Source organism: Pinus tabuliformis, chromosome 8, assembly GCF_031772625.1.
Source record: "Pinus tabuliformis cultivar Carrire ecotype Pingquan chromosome 8, CPIR1, whole genome shotgun sequence".
Lineage (NCBI taxonomy): Eukaryota > Viridiplantae > Streptophyta > Pinopsida > Pinales > Pinaceae > Pinus > Pinus tabuliformis.
The window spans coordinates 551,649,453-551,670,901 of NC_142294.1; the positions used below are offsets into that span (position 1 = coordinate 551,649,453).

At 40.3% G+C, this 21,449-nt stretch overlaps 1 pseudogene; it reads left to right on the forward strand.

Annotated features, from left to right (window-relative positions):
• Nucleotides 1-11,990: 11,990 nt before the first annotated feature.
• LOC149236628 (subtilisin-like protease SBT2.5 pseudogene) lies at nucleotides 11,991-12,761 on the forward strand (annotated as a pseudogene).
• The last annotated feature ends 8,688 nt before the right edge of the window (nucleotides 12,762-21,449 follow it).

The following is a 21,449-nucleotide window of genomic DNA, read 5'->3' on the forward strand; positions in this document are numbered from 1 at the left end:
TTGGAACATGTACGTATGCATCACATCCAAATACCCTCAGATGTGAAAGAGAGGGTTTCCTACCAGTCCATGACTCTTGTGGAGTCTTATCCTCCAATGTTGATGAAGGTGACCTGTTGACCAGGTAAGATGTAGTATCCACTGCCTCTACCCAGAATTCCTGTCCTAACCTGGCACTACTGAGCATGCTTCTTGCCCTTTCCATCAACGTCTTATTCATTCTTTCTGCAACTCCATTTTGCTGAGGTGTATATGGAGTAGTCTTTTGCCATGCTATACCACACTTCTTACAGAATTCTTCAAATTCCTTACTACAAAACTCTCCACCGTTATCTGTCATCAGCACCTTTATCTTCTTCCCTGTCTGGTTTTCCACTAGAGCCTTAAATTCTTTAAACCTGTCAAAGACTTCAGATTTCTTCTTAAGGAAATATATCCATGTATTCCTTGAGAAGTCATCTATAAATGATACATAGTACACAGACTTACCCAGTGATGGAACCTTCACAGGTCTAAACACATCACTGTGCACAAGTTCTAATATTTGTTTCGCCCTCTTATTACCAGAGGGGAAACTCACCCAATTCTGCTTCCCATGTAGACAATTTTCACAGAAATCAAAATCCAGAGAGCTATTACTCATACCTTCTACCATACCTTTACCATGAAGTATCCGAAGGCCCTTTTCTCCAATATGTCCAAGCCTTTGATGCCACAGCATGGTTTTCTCTCCAGAGACCACTAGATTTTCTGCTCCACTTTCAGGAACCACAGAACAATTGCACCCATCAATAACAGTGCTACCTCGTAGCTTGTATAGAGTTCTAATCCGAACTCCCTGCATCAATACTAGTGCTCCTCGAACCATCTTGTAGGTATCCTTCTCGAAAACTGTTTTTACACCTGCATCATCCAGCTTGCTAAGAGAAATCAGATTTCTGGCTAATGCAGGAATATGTAGAACACCTGGAAGCGTTCTAACCCTTCGACCTTGCAAATTCAACTTTACTTTTCCACGACCAATGATTCTAGCCTTCCTATCATCCCCCAAGAAGACATCACTACCATCATATTTCTTATACTGGCAAAACCACTCTCTATGGGGATTGAAGTGAAAGGATGCACCTGAGTCAATCAACCATGCCTCATGATCTACATGTGTACTTGAAGAAGCCAAGTACACATCCCCACCTTCATCTAAGGTGGTTTTCGCCTCTGCAGAAGGAGCCTCATCAGATCCCTTTCCTTTGTCAGGAGATTTAGATTTACAGTCCCTTTTGTAGTGCCCTTCTTTTCCACATTTCCAGCACACCACCTTTAGAGGTTTTCCTGGAGATTTAGATCTCCCACTCAATGACTTATTTTGTTTCTGTTCTGGGTCCGCCCTCGTATAGACAAGGCATCACCATTTTGGCTCTCAATATTTTTCCATCTCATCTCCTCTGTCAGCAAGGATGAGACTATTTCATCAAAATGAAAGGCAGTTGCATTGCTACCTATTGCAATAACCAGACTATCCCACGAATCTGGTAGAGAACACAACAAACTGATGCACTTATCTTCATCTGAAATTTTAATATCAACAGATGCTAACTGACTTAGCACAGTATTAAATGCATTCAGATTCTTTGTCACCAAGTCTCCATCTTTCATCCTTAGGTTATACAGCTTTTTCCGCAGGAACAGTTTATTCACTAGAGACTTAAATTGGTACAAAATCCCTAACTTGTCCCACAAAGCCTTCGTCGTAGCTTCCCCTGATACATTCAGCAATACTGAATCTGAGACACACAATCGTATTGTGCTCTTTGCCTTCCGATCCAACTTCTTCCATTCTTCATCGGACACTCCCGTTCGTTTAGTACCCAGATCTACTGTGATCCACTGGTCTTTATCCACCAACAGATCCTCCATCTTGAGTTTCCACAACTCAAAACTCTGACCATTAAATTTCTCGATCTCTATCTTTCCACTGCTCGCCATCTTCTTTCACCACCAGAATCGATCTCGCAGATCTCCCACTAAACAGGGTCTACCACAGGCCTGAGCAAAACCCCTCAGCAACAAAGGCGTCCCCTTGAAGCCAAAACAGCTCTGATACCAAATGTAGGTTTTAACCCCGTACAGAAATTACCTGCATATGAATTCTAAAACACAGAAAATAAACAATGTGAGATCATAACACATATACACAGAGATTTTCCCCCTGGATCCCAAAACCGGGACTACCAACTTGATTTTTCATTATGTTACAATACATATTTATACATGCCGAAGCATCCAATACCATGGACCGAAAGCCATCGCTTCCAATACCATGGACCGAAAAACCATCACATCCAATACCATGGACCAAAAAACCATCGCGTCCAAAAAACATGTGCGAAAATCATGCACAAAACCATAGGTGGGTTCGCCCAACCTAACATAGGGTCCAAAACCAAAATTTTCCGGGGTGATGCCCCAGACCCCATAAAGTGGGTTACGGGTGCCCTTCAAACCCCCTGTTAACTATGTGGAAAGAATATAACACAACCCAACAGAGACAAGATCAAAACCCCTGCAATGTCACCATGTCGGAGCTCAAAGGAATGACCTACAATAATGAGATGGTTTTCAAGCTTAGCGTCATGGGATTTGGCATCTGCTGAAAAATCTTGCCATTCATTTCCAACAACACCAATTTACACTCCCTCGACTTGTTGGAAAATTATTTAACCTACGAGATACCGATGGAGCTGGTATCTAGTCAATCTTGCAGTCTGATTCCCCCATCGTGAATTCTCTGTGCTTATCTAAATGTCAGAGATCTCCACAATAATAGGCTCACAGGAAAAGGTGGCAGACTTTGGACATTCAAATACTAGACCCACTCGATATCAAACTCATGTAAGTACTGCAGTGAAAGGTAGTTTTGGGTACCTTGATCCTGAATACTTCAGAAGGCAGCAACTGACAGAGAAATCTGATGTGTATTCTTTTGGAGTAGTGTTACTGGAGGTCTTGTGTGCAAGGCCAACTCTTAATCTTGTTATGCCCAAAGAACAAGTCAATATAGCAGAGTGGGCAATGCACTGGAAGAAAAAGGGCAAGCTTGAAAAAATCATTGACCCTCACCTCATTGACCCTCACCTTGTTGGGACCATCAACCCTGGTTCTCTGAAAAGCTTGGGAAAACTACCGAAAAGTGCTTGGAAGAGCAAACCATCGATTGGCCTGCCATGGGAGATGTTTAATGGAACTTGGAATATGAATTTCAATTCCAGGAGACAACCATGCAAAATGATCCAGATGAGAATAGTACAAATCATATCGCATATGTTCCTTTGCGCTACCCAAAGCCTGAGCCTTTTGGTCCAAGTTTAGTGTGACTTCAAGTCTTGTACGAAGTTCTTAATTTATAGGTTTCATTAATGAGCGTGTGGAATTTTGGAGTTCTCAACATCCCACGGAGGGATAGTTGCGAGAATTTACCAGTTGTTTGGAATGTTTTCTCCTTCAGTGTATGACAAATAGTGGATCCATACCTTAGTGCAACATTTCCTTACCTTAGGATGGTTGCACAGGATTCATGGCAAAGTAAACACGCAAAACTAGTGGCTTTGGTTTGGGAGGAGAGCTACAGTTATGTAGAAGAGATTGAGGGCACATGCATTATGTTCCTTTGTGGTGCCCAGAGCCTAAGACCTTTTATACTAGCGTTATTGGCAAAGGTGTTGGTGTAAGTGATGATGATTTAAAAGATGCAACCACAAATGTTGTGTTCTGACAATTGGTGAATCCTTGCAGGAGGTGATCACAGAACAATTTAAATTTGGAATGTGACTAACTAAATGTAGATTACTGCAAAACTTTATAGTTGGCTCTGTGAATTCAGGTGCTCTATCCGATCTCCTGGTTACATCAAACACGAGAACCAAACTTTATGCTGCAAAGTTAAAGCTTCAAAGTGAGCTATATCCATGCTATTTGATTTTCATATTTTTTCCTATGTCTACCTGTTTTTTTCAATCTTATATTATTTCATATTTTAAATGTTTATTTTTTGATGATTTATTTTAAATTTCAAGTCTGTCAAACGTATTGTAGCTTTGCTTGGGAAAAATATCCCATCACTAAGTTGCATTTCACTTTTAGACTTTATATACTCTTTTTGCCTCTTTATGAATGATCCATTAGGTGGAAATAAAAATTTAATGATATTTGTGGTGCTTTAGTTTTTTTTTGGGTATTCACACAGTATGATTTAAATTTTGACCCCTTCTCCAAGGTAGCTAATTATAACTATCACACTTAGACCCATCTTCCAAGCAGCTGCTTTAAGCTTTCTAAAGATACGATCATTGATATTACATGTCCTTGCTAAGGATGTTTAACATTTAAGAGTGTGTAACTTTTTCCTCTGTTTCTTTCTTCAATCTTTCCGGTCAGTGGAAGGGTGCAAGATTGGTTGAAGCTCCACTGAAAATAATTATGGAACTATTAGTTTTATTTGTTGCTCAGGCTTATTTTCTAGAAGCTTCCTTGTTTTCTCTCTACACAAGTCTTAGAGTGTTAGTAAGGGAGATAAAAATGTGAGCTCTTGTTTTGAGTTAATATGTGGAGTTCTGAGTGTTGTACATTTCTGCTTTTTGATTCATATATTTAATTAGCTAGGCATTCATTGATCTAGCATAAGGACTATTTCCCTTTCTGAATTGAGTTATGTTGCCACTTTATCCCCAATGAGGGGTTGTCAGTCCAAATAATCAGCATAGGAAGAGGGGATAACAGAGAAGGATCATACATATTTAATTAGGCAATCACAACCAGGAAATAAAAGAATTAAAAAATATTGACAAATTCTTGTAAGTATATAGTTGCCACTGAACATCCGACCATTTTAAAGTCTTAATATCACATTAACAATAAAGCGTTAGTCCATTATATAAACTATCATGTGTCGTAAATTCCGAAAACATCTTAGAAGGTTTTGGGCACTTTCTAGAGCTTTTCCACCCTAGTAGCTTCAAGAATAGGGAACGATAATATGGATATGCTATGGGAAAGTATTAAGAATGGTGAAATATTTCTTAGGGTCCCAACATCCTTTATAGCCATGAGATTGGATACCCTATCCAATTTCAAATTCTAGCTTCTTGAGACACATCCAAAGCTAATTGATTCATCCTTCCTTGACCTTTTTAATGCGGGTGCAAGTATTTTGAAGATAGTGATGATATTGGCTAGCATATCCAATTTCAAGTTCAATTTTCTTTAGACATGTCCAAAACTAACAAAATTAACCTTCCTTGACATGTATGATGTAGGTGCATGTCCTTTGCGAATGTTATTTAATCTCTTAAGTATTAATCATTAAGGTTGAATTTCCTGATATTGTCTAACCTATGCAATTTCAAATGCAAATTTCTTGAGACATGTCTAATGTAAATTCAGTCAACCCACCTTGAAATATCTTTGAACACGAGCTCTTTGCAAAATTATGATGTTAGGATGTGATTTAGTCTATAAATAATAAGCATTAACATTGAATTGCCTATGCATTAGACATTTTTAGGGCTAGCTCAAGCCCTTTATGCATGTCATGTTGGTTTGCCTTAATGTTTGGTTGTATTTATTAGGTTCAATTCAAATTTAAATAATTCCATTAGCCCCAACTCTCCTCAAATTCCTTTCAACTTAAATATCTTCCTAGGTGTTGAATGAGCCCCTTATCCCCATCTCTCCTTAGGTTTCCTTTCAACTTAAATACATTACCAGGTGTCAAATAATCCCCTTAACACCAGCCCTCCTTAGATGTTATTTCACCACTTTTTCTAGAAGGATTGTGTCCACATTCAAGAGTGGAGTATTCTAAAATAGTTGTTTCTTTTGCCATTAACCCCATGGACCAATTGCCTAGTCTACACCTTTAGGTCTAAGAGATGTAGTTTGATTGGTAATTTGGTAGTCTTCTTGCTCATGAACCTCGGGAAAGTTTCACTTTATGGAGTTATAAGCCCAATTCTTAAGTCTTTTGACATAAAGAAATATTATGTCCACATTCATGGGTGAGGTAAATAGAAACATTTGTTTCTTTTACCTTTTTTGCCCCTTGGGCCAATTTGTTAGTCCACACCTTTGGATTTAGGATATTTTCTTTGATTGGTATTCATCTTGTTCATGAGTCATGCGATAGATTGATTTTATGGACTCATAAACCATGTTCTTAAGTTTGTTGATTTTACCACTGAGAATGGATGGTTTATTGCTAATGATAATTTTGTTTATTGCTATCTAAATTGTTGTCCAATTATGACATCTTAAATAAGGATTCTTTTTTCTAAATATTATTTTTCCATAAGTGAATAAAGTAAAACATTTATTTCTTTTGCCATTTTTCTGTTAGGACCAATTTCCCAATCCACACCTTTCGATTTAGGGGATCTAATTTGATTGGTATTCTCTTGTTCAAAGAACAAGTTGGATTATTTCATCATAATTGGACATTGTGTGAATTCACTGACTTGTCATTATTATTGATTTCCTACCTTATTTACATATTTTTCAAGAAACCCAACTTATCAAAATTAAACCCCGAGGAAACCATTTTCTGGGGAAACACTTAAGGTATTGAACCTTGAATCAATCATTTTTTGGGGAAACACTTTACATAATGTTATTGTTCTTCTGAAAACATATAGGAATTATTAAATAGCAAAGATTATTTAATGGTATTTAGCATATGCTTGTTGAATATAGTTAATTTTTTGTACTTACTAGTTCCCTCTCCTTGAATCGCTCTTCCCTAGTGTAGTTGTAATGATGGATGTATAAGCTAGGAAACCAGTTATTTAGATAAGGTATGATAATTTGTCCATATTTTTATTGGTGTGGTAGAACACTAATAATGTTGCATGGCCTTATCACTTGGACCAAGAACTTCTATGAGTTGATTACTTTCGCTGTTAAAATTTCCACTTTATTAACAAATGTTACAATTAGTGCAAGAGAAACCAGGTTATCTAAATCAATGGCAACGTGGTTGTAATTGGTTGGCCAAGTTTCCAATGCTAGAAATACTAGAAGAAGTCAATTGCCATCACTTGAATTTGCATCTCATCGCTCTTCACCAAAATGTTTTTATGGTATGATATGTCAATTAAATTGTATCAACAATTTCTTGGAAAACACCTTCTAGTAATTGGAAAAGGTGTTCCAACACTTGTTTATGGCCTTCACATACGATTATTGAATTACAACCTTCACATTCCAATACAATCCGACATAATGTAGGAAGCAAGAATTGAAAATAATGCCTTTCTTCATTTTCTCTGGTAGTAAAGAGATTATATGGGAGAATAGTATTCCATGATTGTTGCCATTACACATTTTGAACACGGTGCAAGATACGTTGTTGTGGTTGTTGCTGCAGCAAGTTCTGTGATTAACATTAACGAATATGTTGTGGATTCCCTTGATACTGAAAATTTTGACTTCTAATAGTCATTGTGGCATAAATTAAATGTTTTAATGGTTGAAATTTTGAAGGTTCGTTTGAAGGGTTAACACTCCTATTTATTTAAATTATGCTTCAACCACTACATTTTACACATCTAATTTGATTCCTGTTAGAAAAGATTCAATTCTTTGTCGCAGCTAGATCTAAGTATTCATGCCTAGTCCTTGAAAGTATAAACCTTCAGATGCCAACTCCCAATTATCTTCTCCCATCCACCTAGAAGTTGTATTCACATTTCCATAATTCATGGGTTCTTAGCTTGGCTGTAAGATATAAACAACCACATAATGGGTATCCCAGATAAATTTTGGTAAAATTGAGTAGGTTGTTGTAGTTGAGACTTCCCACTCTTATCCTAGAAACCCAAACTGGGAAAAACTAATAAATCATTTAGAGTTGCACCTCTAGCTTTTATCATCAATCAACTTTGTTGTCCATTATTGAATCTAGGGGATATACTTTGATTTGTATTAATCTTGTTCAAAGAATAAGTTGGATTATTTCATCCTAATTGGAAATTGTGGGAATTCACTCACTTGTCATTATTATTGAATGCCTTCCTTATTTACATATTTTTCAAGAAACCAAACTTATCAAAATTAAACCCTGAGGCAACCATTTTATGGGAAAACACTTAAGGTAATGAACCTTGAATCAACCATTTTCCAGGGAAACACTTCAGATAATGTTATTGTTCTTGTGAAAATATGTAGGAATTATTAAACGGTAGTTAGTATATGCTTGTTGGAATATAGTTATTTTTTTGTACTTAATTGTTCCCTCCCCTTGAATTGTTATTCCCCAATGCAATTGTAATGATGGATGCATAATCTAGGAAACCAGATATTTAGATAGGTATGATAATTTGTCAATTTTATTGTTGTGGTAGCACACTAATAAGGAAACATATCCTTATCACTTGGACCAAGAACCACTATGAGTTGATTACTTTCATTGTTTAAAATTTCCACTTTGTTGACAAAGGCTCCAATTAGTGCAAGAGAACCCAATTTGTCTAAATCAATGGAAATGCAGTAGTAATTGGTTGGCCAAGTTTCCAATGCTAGAAAAACTAGAAGAAATTAATTGCTGTCACTTGAATTTGCATCTCATTTCTCTTCAACAAAATGTTTTTATGATATATGTCAATTAAATTGTATCAATAAATTTCTTAGAAAACACCTTCTAGTAATTGGAAAAGGTGTTCCAACACTTGTTCATGGGCTTCACATACGTTGAAAGCATTGAAACCTTCACATTTCAATACAATTTGGCATAATGAAGGAAGAAAGAACTGAAAATAATTCTTTTCTTTTCTTCTTTTTCTCTGGTAGCCGAGAGATTATATGGGAGAAGATTATTCTATGATTGTTTCCATTACCCATTTTGAACATGGTGCAAAATATGTTGTTGTTGCAGCAAGTTCTGTGCTTAACATTGAAGAATATGTTGTGGGTTCCCTTTATGCTGAAAATTTTGACTTCTAATAGTCGTTATAACACAAATTAAAGTTGTTGAAACCAAACAGTTTTTAGTGGTTGAAATTTTGAAGGTTGGTTTGAAGGTTTAACACCTATTTCTTTAAAATTTGATTTAACCATTACACTTTACACATCTAGTTTGATTCCTGTTACACAAGATTCAAATATTTGTTGCGTCTATAACTAAGTATTCATGCCTAGTCTTGAAAGTCTAAACCTTTAGATGCCAACTCCCCATTATCTTCTCCCATCCAACTAGAAGTTGTATTCACATTACCGTAATTCATGGGTTCTTAGCTTGGCTATAGGATATAAACAACCACATAATGGGTAACACAAATTAATTTTGGTGAAATTAAATAGGTTGTAGTAGTTGAGACTTCCTCTCAGGCTTCTCCCTCAACAACCTAAGAAGACATTGAGACTCAATCTCAAAGGAACCTAATCTCCATCAAAGGCATATGAAAGGAATGGTGATCATGACATTTTGGGGATGCCTCATCAAGGCTCATAATGACATAGTAGCTAATATTCTACTTCAATGAACAATTTCGCCTTAGATTCCCCTCACCTAAATGCATTCAAGAGATAATAGAGCTATATAATGAGGCAATGCCTAGTGGAATCATTATCTAAAAGTTTTAGATGGATGTTCAAGATTTATTTGAAAATTAAAATTGTATTTTTTTTCATCTTCAAATCGAACGACTTATTGTTTCTTAATGGTTGTGTATTGCAAGGGATATTACAAAACAGGGAAACTTTCCATTTTCAGAATAAATATTGAATATTTTTATTATTTGTTAACATCTCCCAATAAGGCTCTTGCTTCATGTAATTCAAGAGGCATATCGGAGTTCTCATAACAATCAGTTTTGTACAGATTCAAGTCATGTTGAATTCAATAATCATTTCCAAGGTTCTTAATGTTATAATTCTTTCTTATCAATAAAAGCATGCAATTCCAACTCACCATCTCCCGCATACTTCAAGCCATTATTAACTATGCCCTTCAAGTATCCACATGCTTAACAGGTTTATAGTTAGTCTGCTTGAGTTAAACCATCAATAGGGTTGAAGTATTCAATGAAAAACATATGTTAGGCCTAGTGTTCATGAGATACATTATGGAACCAATCAACTACATATACAAAAAAGAATCTACCAAATGTGAAGCTAAATTAACATAGAAATTCAGATTTGGAACCACACCAGTAGCCAAGGGTTTGCATATAAATCATAAAGGTTATGTTCTAGAACAGTATTGGGGAAACCCAAACTCAGTAAGTACTCATCAACCCATGAGTCTTATGCATGTGTTGCTTGCTTCAACCCATAAAGGACCCTTTCAACCTCTCAATTGATTAAGGTACACTTCATATTCAATCAGGTCATTTATAAAAGAAGTCTTTAGAAGGTTCTTGTCCTATCAAAAAGTGGCTGTGATATATGATATCTAAGAGCATAAATAACTTGCAACAAATATTGTTATGATGTTGGTATGATGTTGTCACAAAGGGTGTTGGGCCTCCAAAGGAGAGTGTTGATGTTTCAGATTTTTGTGCATGCTATAGGATGAAAATATCATGCTCTAATTTGATCTAGAATCTGCAGCACGGGTAATATTACACCTGTTCACAGTGCTTTATTTTTGGGCTCAATTTCATCAAAACTTGTTGGAAATGAGAATTGGACACTTTTGGGTCTTTTCTCCTAGTCTGACCTATTTTTGGCTAATTATTAAGCTTTCCTTTCTTTCAACTAATCCTTTTTCATTAACAGGTCCAAAACAAACCTTGTTTTTTTCAAAGCTAACTCATCAGTACGTGTCATCACCATGCATGAGAGGCTTATGAGCAGAAATATCATCGTCAATGAGCATAAATGGGCCTAGTTATGGAAGGTGGCAGTTATCACTTCCCATCATGGCAACTTTGCATCGTCTCACAAGATATATATTTTTTGAATTGAGTGATAAAAAAGAAACTAATCCTCTCTTTGATATGGAGTCAATTTAGACAGTAAAAGCATTGAACATGTGCATACTAGGTATTATGAAGTCTATGCCCAGCGATTTTTTGTTTCAATCTTTGTTCATCTACTTGTTTTCTCTTGTCACAACTGTTATTGCTGCAATCATTTTCATACTTTTACTGACATGTCTATTTTAACAACAGGAGGACCAAAGTTTGAGCCTTTGTACCGAGATATGGAGAAGGGTGATGAAGACTGGAATGAATTCAATGATATTAATAAGCTTATTATCCACTCTCCACTTTGGATAGAGTATATAATTTCCTTTCCTCATCTCTACAACAACATGCCTAGGAAAGTTAAGATTTGTGTATATCACAGTCCCATGGTGATGTACATAAAAAACTAAAGATCCAGATTTACCAACATTTTATTTTGATCCTCTAATTCATCTAATTTATTTTCATAAGACTAATCACCGTGAGAGAAAAACTTACGAGGAGGATGATGAGAATAATTTTTTTGTTCTAGAAGGTGTGGAACCTTTATTGCACGATACACAACTTAATTGTCACTCCTATAAATTGTGTTATTTCAAAGATTTGACTTCCAAATTTTCATAAATACAATGTCCTCAAAAAGATAGTTGAACACTTTTGTATTCATAGTTAGATCATATTCCAAGAATATATACATTTCTTGTACGGATCAACAATTGTCTCATGAAGAGAAATCACATCACAAGCAGTAATTGAACTTGGTTGGGGAGGATATTAATTTATCCTCTCAATTTCTTGAGTTCTTTCTGTTGTCAAAGCAGGAGTTTTTGTAGCACAAGCTGGAGGAAATAATGGTCCATATCCCAAAATAATGGTATCATTTAGTCCATGGATAACTTCAGTAGCAGCCGATGTAGATGTTCCTAGCTACAAAAATACACTTTTTCTAGGAAATGGAAAATCTCTTCCAGGGATTGGATTTCACCCCCAACACGCAAAGGTTAGTCTTATGCTCTCGTTGCAGGAACTGATGCAATGCTAAATTCTTCTTATGTGATATCCAGTCCATTTGACTGCCAAAACCCTGAAGCTTTTAACAAGACTATGATTCAGGGGAACATTCTAGTTTGTGGATATTCATACAACTTTGCATATGGTGTTGCATCTGTAAGATGTCTATTAGAAACTACAAAGAGTTTAGGTGTAGCTAAGTTCGTTCTGGCTTTCAAGAATCCGTCTCCGGGAGCTAAATTTGATCCAGTTCCAGTGGGAATTCTAGGAATTGTTATAATTGAAGTAGATCAAACAGAAATTCTTGTAGATTACTATAATATATCAACAATAAGGGATCAATCAGGTCAAATCACAAGGTTTGGAGCTAAGGCTTCCATTGGAAGTGGGTTGAAACCTACATATCAAGGTACAACTCCTCAGGTAGCATTCTATTCTTCTAGATGGCCAGATATTAAGGATTCCAGCTTTCAGGACATCAATGTTTTAAAGCCAGATATTCTAGCTCCTAGTTCTCTTATATGGGCAACATGGTCTCCTAATGGCACTAATGAAGTCAATTATCAAGGAGAAGGATTTCTCATGATATCAGGGACAAGGATGGTGACACCACATATAGATGGCATTGTAGCTTCGGTGAAGAAAAAGCATCCTAATTGGAGCCCTGCTGCCATCAAGTCAACTTTACAAACAACATCAACAGTCGTTGACCACATGGGGAAGCCCGTGCAAGCACAAAATCAATCTTTTCAAAAGTACTTGTTTTTTCCAAATATTTTAAATCCAATCAATTAAATGTGTTTTCTATTTTCTCAGGATAATTTCCTAATTAATGTAAAATTTATACATGAATTATCCAAAATCCTTAGTAATTGAGTATGATTATACATAGTTTTCTTGGCTTATCTCAGGCACTTGAGAGGATAAATTAATATCCTCCCCAACCATACTCAATCACTAAGTATTTTTTATAGTTTATCTCTATATTGGACTCCTTAAACTTTCTCAATTGGCAACAAATAATGATTGTTAAAATCCTCTGATACAAACTTCCATTTATATTTTTATGACCACTTACAATTACCACGAGTCACTATTAGTGGTTTTCTTGTCATTCCAAGCACTATCATGATTTCACATGCACATAATTACTATCCTCATGGACTTTTATTCCTCTCTTACCATATACAAAAAAGGAAAATTGATGGGTTCCAACATATCCCTAGTTTAGATTTTCATTATTTTTATAAAATTATTATGCCTTCCACATGAAGAAGAGGAGCAACAATATGACATACATACTAAATTTTTTGGCACAATTCTTAGTGATATTTCATTAAACTTGGAGACTATCTGCTATAGAGATGATAATACCACAGTGGTACCAAATGAAGCAGAATAACCAAATCATGAGAACGATATACATAGAACAGTGAGTGGAGGGTCGAGCCTTCTATTTCCAGGAATTTCAAATTGTCTTAAATTACAGATGGAGAATGAAACCACATGTAAATGAGCTTAATGAAACCCTTAAAAGAATGAAGCAAACTTCCAATCCATAAATTGATTTGGAGATATATATGGTAGGCCCATTTACAATGATTACTACAAACCCCTTAAAATGCATCATGATCTTTAGACAAAGAAACTCTTACAACTAAATTTTGACACCCCAACTATTGTTGGCTTGTTGTGGCCTGACCTAGGTTCGGAGTTAATTATTCAAACAAATCCCAGTACTACTGGCCCTTTCGGCAACAGTCCGCGAGGCGTGGACTGAGGTCTCACCCGAAGTACTATGGGAGAGTGCTCGAACCAGGTTTCCGCACCCTTGAGATGTCTGAGAGGTAAGACTGGTGCTCTGTTTGTTCCTGCACGCAAGTCGCTTCGCACACTTCCCTTTCCTCGCGGCCTGATACACTGCCTTCGCATAGCCCTAACCAGGGGTTGTGCGCGCTCTGCGCTAATACCCGAGATCTTACTTATCTTCTAATGTTAATTAATTGCCTTCGCTTACTTGAATGTCTTAAGTTATAATTAGCAATACAAAACATTCATACAGGTTCACGCAGTAAATAAACAATATACTTGCAAATTATATCCAATCATGCATTAAACCAGGAAAATATACACAGAATTATAGCAAAAATTCTCTTTATTGATTCTCCCAATGGTTACAGACTCAACCTACCCTGCGCACTCAACTGCAAGGGTCCGCGCACTCAGTTGTGAACTACTAGGCCTCTACGCACTCAGCTGCAGGGGTCTGCACACTCAACTGCAGGGGTCCGCGCACCGAGCTGCAAAGCCTTCTCCTTTCTATGACCCACAGACACACTTTACACTTCGACTCAATCACTTAGACTTATCATGCTTTTCTTCCATTCGTTATTGGTTCATTAGTTATCTTTTACACTTAGAGCCTCGCTCAGGTCTATCCAGCCAACATTACATTACAAAAACTAGGGTGGACAACCCTGTGACTCTATTACACTTTCGCACCCGCAATTCGTGGAGCTTTTACAAAAAGATTCGGTCAAAACTAGGCTTTAAGCCCCAAAACATGCCTTGGGGGGATTCCATGCCCAACAGGCCCCCAACACAAACATCGTGACTCGCCCTTGAGTCACTCTGATGGCGCGGAGATCTTTGCGCAGAATCCCTCCAAATGTTCTCGAATTGTGGCAAGGTCAGCAATGCACTGAGCTGTTGCTTGCTGGATCTGCTGCATCCATTGTTTCGAGACCTCTATGTCGAAAGTGCTTCTCTCCATCAATGCATGCATCCCCTGCATGTGTGCGAGCTTGCCTTCAATTTCTGTTGCGATGGTGAAGGCATCATCGATCCAAGGCTAAACGCGATCCTTCAGGACTGCTTCCTTGTGTCATGCCGCATCCACCTGCTCTTTCAGTGCTTTAGCCTATTGCATTTGCGTGAGCCTCTAAGTGAGGGCCACTGTCTGCGCAGTTCCTCTAATGCTATCATACTATTGTTGGAGTTCTCGCGCCTCTGTCTCTAAGCACTAGATGTTGTGGTCCTCCTGCAGATTTGTGAGGACCTCAAATGATTCTTCCAACAAGCTGGTGCAGTCTCGCACTACACTGCCAATTTCGTCCAGTCTCGCTGTGATAGAACTAGTGTGTTGTTATTTGACTTCTGAAGAGGTGGATGGCTATGCCTTCAATCGCAACTCAGTGATCTGAAGGTTCAGCTCCAACTGAACCTTTGTGATTTCTTCCCGTGCCTCACGCACCCCTACTGCTAACCTGTGGATGCGCGCCTCTATTGGTATGTCTGTTGTGATGGCCAGCTCCGGGAGGCTTTGGCAAGCTTCATCTATCACCTATACCAGTGGATGATTCTGCAACACCACTTCATCGCGCTGCAAGCTCAATTGTTCCATATTGATTTTCTGCTCACTGAGGACTTGCAATGCACGGATCTCCCTAGCTCACAGCTCTGTAGTTATCCCATCCTGCAAAACATATAAGGTGTCCCGCGGGAGTGCAACGAGGCTGATGCCAAGACCCTTCAGCACGCTAATCATAGGCCCGTCAGCCTCATATGTCGTCACTAGTGCCCCTTCCGGCAGCACTATGGTATTTTTCATTTGCGTGTGCAACATCTGTTCTACTAGCGTTGTTCCGACTGCAAGACTAGTCAAAAGGGTACCAGCCTAAGGAGGGCGCACCTGTAATTCCTGCAACTCCGTTCTAAGGGCCCCCAACACAATCTAGTTCTCCTACATGAAATTTTGGAGAGCCTTAGAGGTAACATCGCGCATTATCTCGCCGATGTCGTGCAGATCACCCTTAGTTAGGGTGATCAGGTCAATAGACAACTTCGATGCCGTGACCTTCTTACACAACCCTGTACGCTCGGCTGGCTGCTGGTGCTTCAACTGTGTGGACACGGTTTGTGGGTTCGCACCTCTCTCTTCTTCCTCTGCTTCCTGCCCATGTGAAGACAACATTTGGCCCTCGCTCACCTTTGCGGCTACCTCCTATGTTGTTGCGGCCTTTTCCTGCTCTGTCGTCGTTTGTGCAGCGTCCCACGCTGCCCGTACTTTTGCTGCCGCTGCTTCCTTTCTTCTAGACTTTTCTGCCAACTGTGCAATGCGCAGCTTGGCCTCATCTTTATTCCTTTGTGCTGCTGACTTTTCTATCTCCACGATGTTTCAAGCACGCCACTCTGGCGGCCATGTCTCCAGGACATTAAAGATGACATCATCTGTGGCTACAAAAGGTAGCTTCCTCCATTACTTGGTCAAGTCTTTGCACGCTCTAATGTAAATGCTATGCATGTCCGCTTTAAATTTTGCAAAACCCTAGAGGCTATTGTAGACAGTGGGCGACAACCGCGGCTTGCGGTTGATCCCCAATCTGAAGTTCATCTCCATGAACATGCAAAATATTGTGTTGTTGCAGATCCTCTTGGCATCCTTTGTGGCCCAGAGCGAAGCGTACTTCGCGAACTCTGGCAGATCTCTGTCAATTAGGGAGAATTGACTATCCTTCGGTAATTCCCCTTCCACAAGCACTATGAACAGCAGAAGCCATGCATAGTGGAACGTTTTGCCCTGTTCCTGAGCTTTGTGGCAATTCTCTAAAAACTCCTTGCAAAGGAACTCGGACCAATTAAATTGGAGCCCCTCCACGCATTGCTCTGCCAGTGCTACTACTGGCGCGGGTACCTCCTCTGCGCGGCACTTGCGCATAACCTTACCGGCCAGTATTTGGGTTGCCACTTTCACTGCTTTGTCACTGATGTTGGATATGGCGTAGCCCCTTTTCTTCTTCACCAGCTGTTATTTTTCCTTCATGGCCTCCATGATGGCCAAGTCACTGCTTTTCCCCTCTGAGATGTTCGCAGGGTTCTATCCTTTGCATGGAAGCCAGGAAATGCGATGAATCAAGTCTGCAGTGATGGGGATGGGCTCCTCCAGCCATAAACACCCATCATGCACCAAGCAGAGCAGCTACCTGATGACGAAAATGGTTATTGGGGCAAGGTGGAAATGTGGCACCCAAAGCAGGTTCAGTAGCCTAGCCTTTTCTACTCTGCGCAACCACTTTCACGGCTCTAACTCTATAACCCCTGTTGCGGTGTTCTACGTGGGCTTCATGAGGTGCGAGGTCCCAAGGTGAGGGAACTTATCATGGTCAGCGAGGTCCCAATCTTCGAATTTTAAGCTTGACACATGTCCCAAGTGCGTGCCCTAAAAAATAATATTGTCTGGGAGGAGTGGGGTCTAGAGCGAGCTCTTGGCCTCGTCAAGGTCCTCGGGTACTCTAGCCTTTCCTTTCCGCGGGGGGACATAGGTGGGCAGATTTTTCGGGGGGGTGTGCAAGCTCAGTCTCCTCCTCCATGCCTTCGTCCTCGTCTTCTGTGATGATTAGGTCCTCCACATCTTCCTCTTCTTCATCAGTCTCTATGGTAATAGCTTTCCCCTTCTCCATCATTGACAGCTTGGTGCGCAGCGGGTTCCGCAAGGACACACGTACGGGAACCATCATTTGTTTGTCCTGGGTCTTGGCGTGCGTGGTGATTACGGAATTTATGCCTCAATCCCGGCACCTTCCGGAGCATCCCTCACAGTCAAGGCCTCTACGGCCTCTTGAGCGATCATTTCTGTTATCTCCATAATGTCCTCAACTGTTGCCACCGTATTCATCCAGAAATATAGCACTCGTGAACTCAAGGGCTCAATCAATGCTTGGTACACAACAATCATGGCTCTGCTTAATGACCAAGTGTTGTTTGCTAGGAATCCCTCTATAATTTATAGCACTTTTTGAGTTTGAATTCGATTGCTCCCCCCAAATCTGGTTCATTAATGCTCCCTTAGCAGTATATTTTCCCAAATCTTGTCCATAATTTGCGTCTTAAATGCTTGTCACCCGCTCCATTTTGTCTCAAGTTGAGCATCCCATCATGAATAGTGACTTCAACGGTCACTTTCTGGCCAACCCACGCAGCAGCGCAGCTCCCCGTGTGCGATCACAGACCTTATGATTCTTTGCTTCTGCGTGCAGCTCCAACATCGCGCAGCTCCCAGCATAATAGTTTATAGTCCCGTGCTTCCTTTCAACTGCCTAGAGCGCTAAGATTTTACTTCCTTCAACTAGTTAGGTGGTTGCACCACTCGTGTAAATCTTCATCCTGTCGTCCAACGTGTTTTCTGGACCCTTTTATTGTTACGGTCGACATCGCGCACCTTACCATTTGCAACGCGCTACCCTGGTTAATATGTTTAGCAATGTGCGGTCCAAGCCAAGGCATCAGTCTGATCAATTCGCGACGATAGGCCTTAAACTTGTCATCACGATCGTACGCATCCTGCCTTATCACCCTGGTCTTTTTGTCGAGAAAATCTTCCTTTACCTCGTCCCCCCGCTTCTTGATTTCCACGTCCACCACAGTGATTTTCTTCCTTAATCATACCCTTTCTTCTTCAAGTTCTTGGAGTCGAAAATTTCCCTATTGGATTTCTGCTTCCAAGGTTCCACGACCCATCGTATCTACCGATGCTATCATGCATGGTATAAGCTCTCCAAGTACTATAGGGCTTACTACGGTTGCTTCATAGTCCAGCCTTGGCAATGCCTGCGTGGTCAAGTTTTTGCACGCGGTTCTATAAGCCCAGAGAACCGCTCGTACATGCAGGTCCCAATCAGTCCGCTTCAAATTGTGGACCTTGTTCAATGCTTTACATACTTTATTAAAAGCTTCTACGTGGATATTCTTCTGCACACTTGGTCTTTCCATACTTTGTGGTCCCAATCGTAGGGTTTGTTCGCGCCATTGACTTACCCGCACCTGCTTATTGATCGTGTTCCCTACCGCGAGGACAATGTGCATTCATACAGGTTTTGCACCATGTGCCTGTATCCACCTAAATAGGTGGGTGCACAGGATGGTTTGTTTGACAATTTTGTCTGTTAATCGCATCGAAGGCTTCCCAAACCGCATGCGCATCATACATCTGCATTCGCACCAATCCTAAAAACTTTGTTGGTGCATACCCCACCATATTGTGAACGTAGCTCGCAGTACCCATTTTAGAGCGTCGAAACACTGTTGTTCCGGTACTTCTCTTTCAAATTTTCTTAGGAAATCATCCACCTTGCTTAACCCGTCATACGTAGGCAGGTCTCTTACCTCTGTTGCTACGCAGTGCAGTGACCTTGTCATTATGTTACAGTTGAGTTTGGTTACCTCGTGTAATCATTTTTGCCATCGTTTTATCTCCTCGTTAGAATTGGATGTGCAGGAGCTTTCGCGCTCCCATGAGATTCGGCCATCCGCGGTTGGATTTACACAATCCTGCTCCCATCCGGTTATCTTGTAAATGCAGTCCAAGTCATCATCGCTCTCGTAGTCACGCACCGGCTCCGTGTAGCACGATCCCTCTGCGGGGTATAAAGGTACCACTACGCGCAGAGAATTTTTCTCAAATATCATCTTGCGCTTCTTTAGATTTATCACCCCATTCATGTCAGTTTCCCAATCTATTCCCAATAGCACAGGGAAGGGATTGTTGTCATCAACAATCTCTATCACTTCAAAATCTGATAGCGCGCTTGCTCCTTTAATATCTACCGCAATTCCCTGTAATCTCCCCATAGGTAGCATCTTTTGTTGGTTCACCATTCACAGTTGGATAGGAGACCATTGCAACGCGGGCTTGCCCATGCACTCCCATGTCTGCTTTGGAAAGATGTTCACATCCGATCCTAGATCCAAAATCACTTGGTCCATCTCATACTCCCCAATCTGCATGGTCAATCTCATCTCCCTTCCTGTTCGCGTCGTGTGCTTCCCGAGCTTCTGGAGTACACGCAGTTCTCCTGGTGCGGTCCCAATGCATCTAGTTATGAGTTCTTGCAGCCTCTTTATAGCCTTTCTGTCGTGCAATAGCTTCATGCATGATTCCAAGAACGTAGTGAGCATCGATGGGTCCATTTTTGGCTCCAGTCTGTCTTTATTTCCTGAAGTGGAGGCATCAGCGAAGCTCTCTTAGCTTCCATGAAGATCCCCTTAGCACGCTCCAAATCAAATTTTGGTTCCTTTGTTGGAGCCTTGCAAACCCAAATACTTTCTTCAGGTTGCTTGCCTTTGCCATCCCCTGTCGTAATACCACTCCGAAGCACGATATTTACATTAGGGTCTTCCTTGCGTGGCTCAGACCTCATCATTTGAAAGTTCTGAGTCGGGGGAGGTTGGAGTGCTCCTTTATCGCGCAACCTTGATATCAATGTGGGACAATCCTCCGTCTTATGATCAAACAACATAGAATACAAGCATGATGGTCGCATTGGATTCATACAATCGCAGGGCATAATGCCCTGACCCTCCACAATTGTAACATATCAGTTGTCTGCGACCTCTTCTTGGCCCGCCTCCACCTTTACCTCGTTTGCGCTCTTGAAATCGGGTACGCGCCATCACTAAATTTTGATCGAGGGGCCATGTTTCAGCCTGGACTCTGTAGGTAGGACTTCGATCCATCATCAGCTCATAACTTCAATAGGTGCGCTCGTCATGTCCTACTGACCTGCAAAAATTACAGAACAACTATTGTGAACTCTGTTTATACTTCTGTAATAGATGGTAGTTATCTGTAGCATACTTCCTCCTATCTAACAAATCGCACACCATAGTGCAGGTGCTGCGCTTGATCCTGCTTGTGCCTCCGGTTTTAGTGGCATTGGCCCTCCTCCCACAAGGTAATTCGTGAACACTGGGCAGTGGTCCTTGTTGTGCCCTTGGCCCTTGTATTTTACGCACCATACCTCATCGCGCATCTCTGGGTAGGTTGTCCTGTCTTGTTTCAAACTCTGCATTTCCAAGCACAAATTTTTCAACTACGCATGAATCTGCTGAAATCCCAGGTTAGGATCTTGTATTGGAGTCTTGTGCAATCTCATTGCAACCTCCAAAGCCTCAACTTGAGTGGTTAGCCTTTGTTGCAACAACGTGTTCCATAGATGCGGCATTAACGATGCCACAAACCATTCGTGGTGTTGCCCATCTGTTAATGTCATGTTCGCTTTGCGGATTGTGCACTTCAGTCTTTGATCCAACTCCCACAGGGTTTCGCCTGGTAGAACTATGATTTCCTTGAATCCAATGATCGACTATGCCTCTAACTTTGGCCTGCTAAATTCTTTGTTTAACGTAGCTTGGATATCCATGATCCCTGCATTCGGATTGTCATTAGAATGCTTAATGTACTAGGTCAGCGCGTGATCCTACAGAGTGTTGACCAATGTCGCCTTCTTTATATTTTCGTCTGTGACACCCTGTGCTTCCCATTCGGCTTTTATTACAAACCAAAATTGGTCTGGATCCTCATTCCCTACTCCCTTGAACACTGGTAGCTTTATCGCGCTTGCCATACTGCTTCGCGATGGTGGCGGAGGTGGTATGGGCGAAGACGAGGATGAAGACGGTGAAACTGGTGGTGGTGTGGGTGGGGGT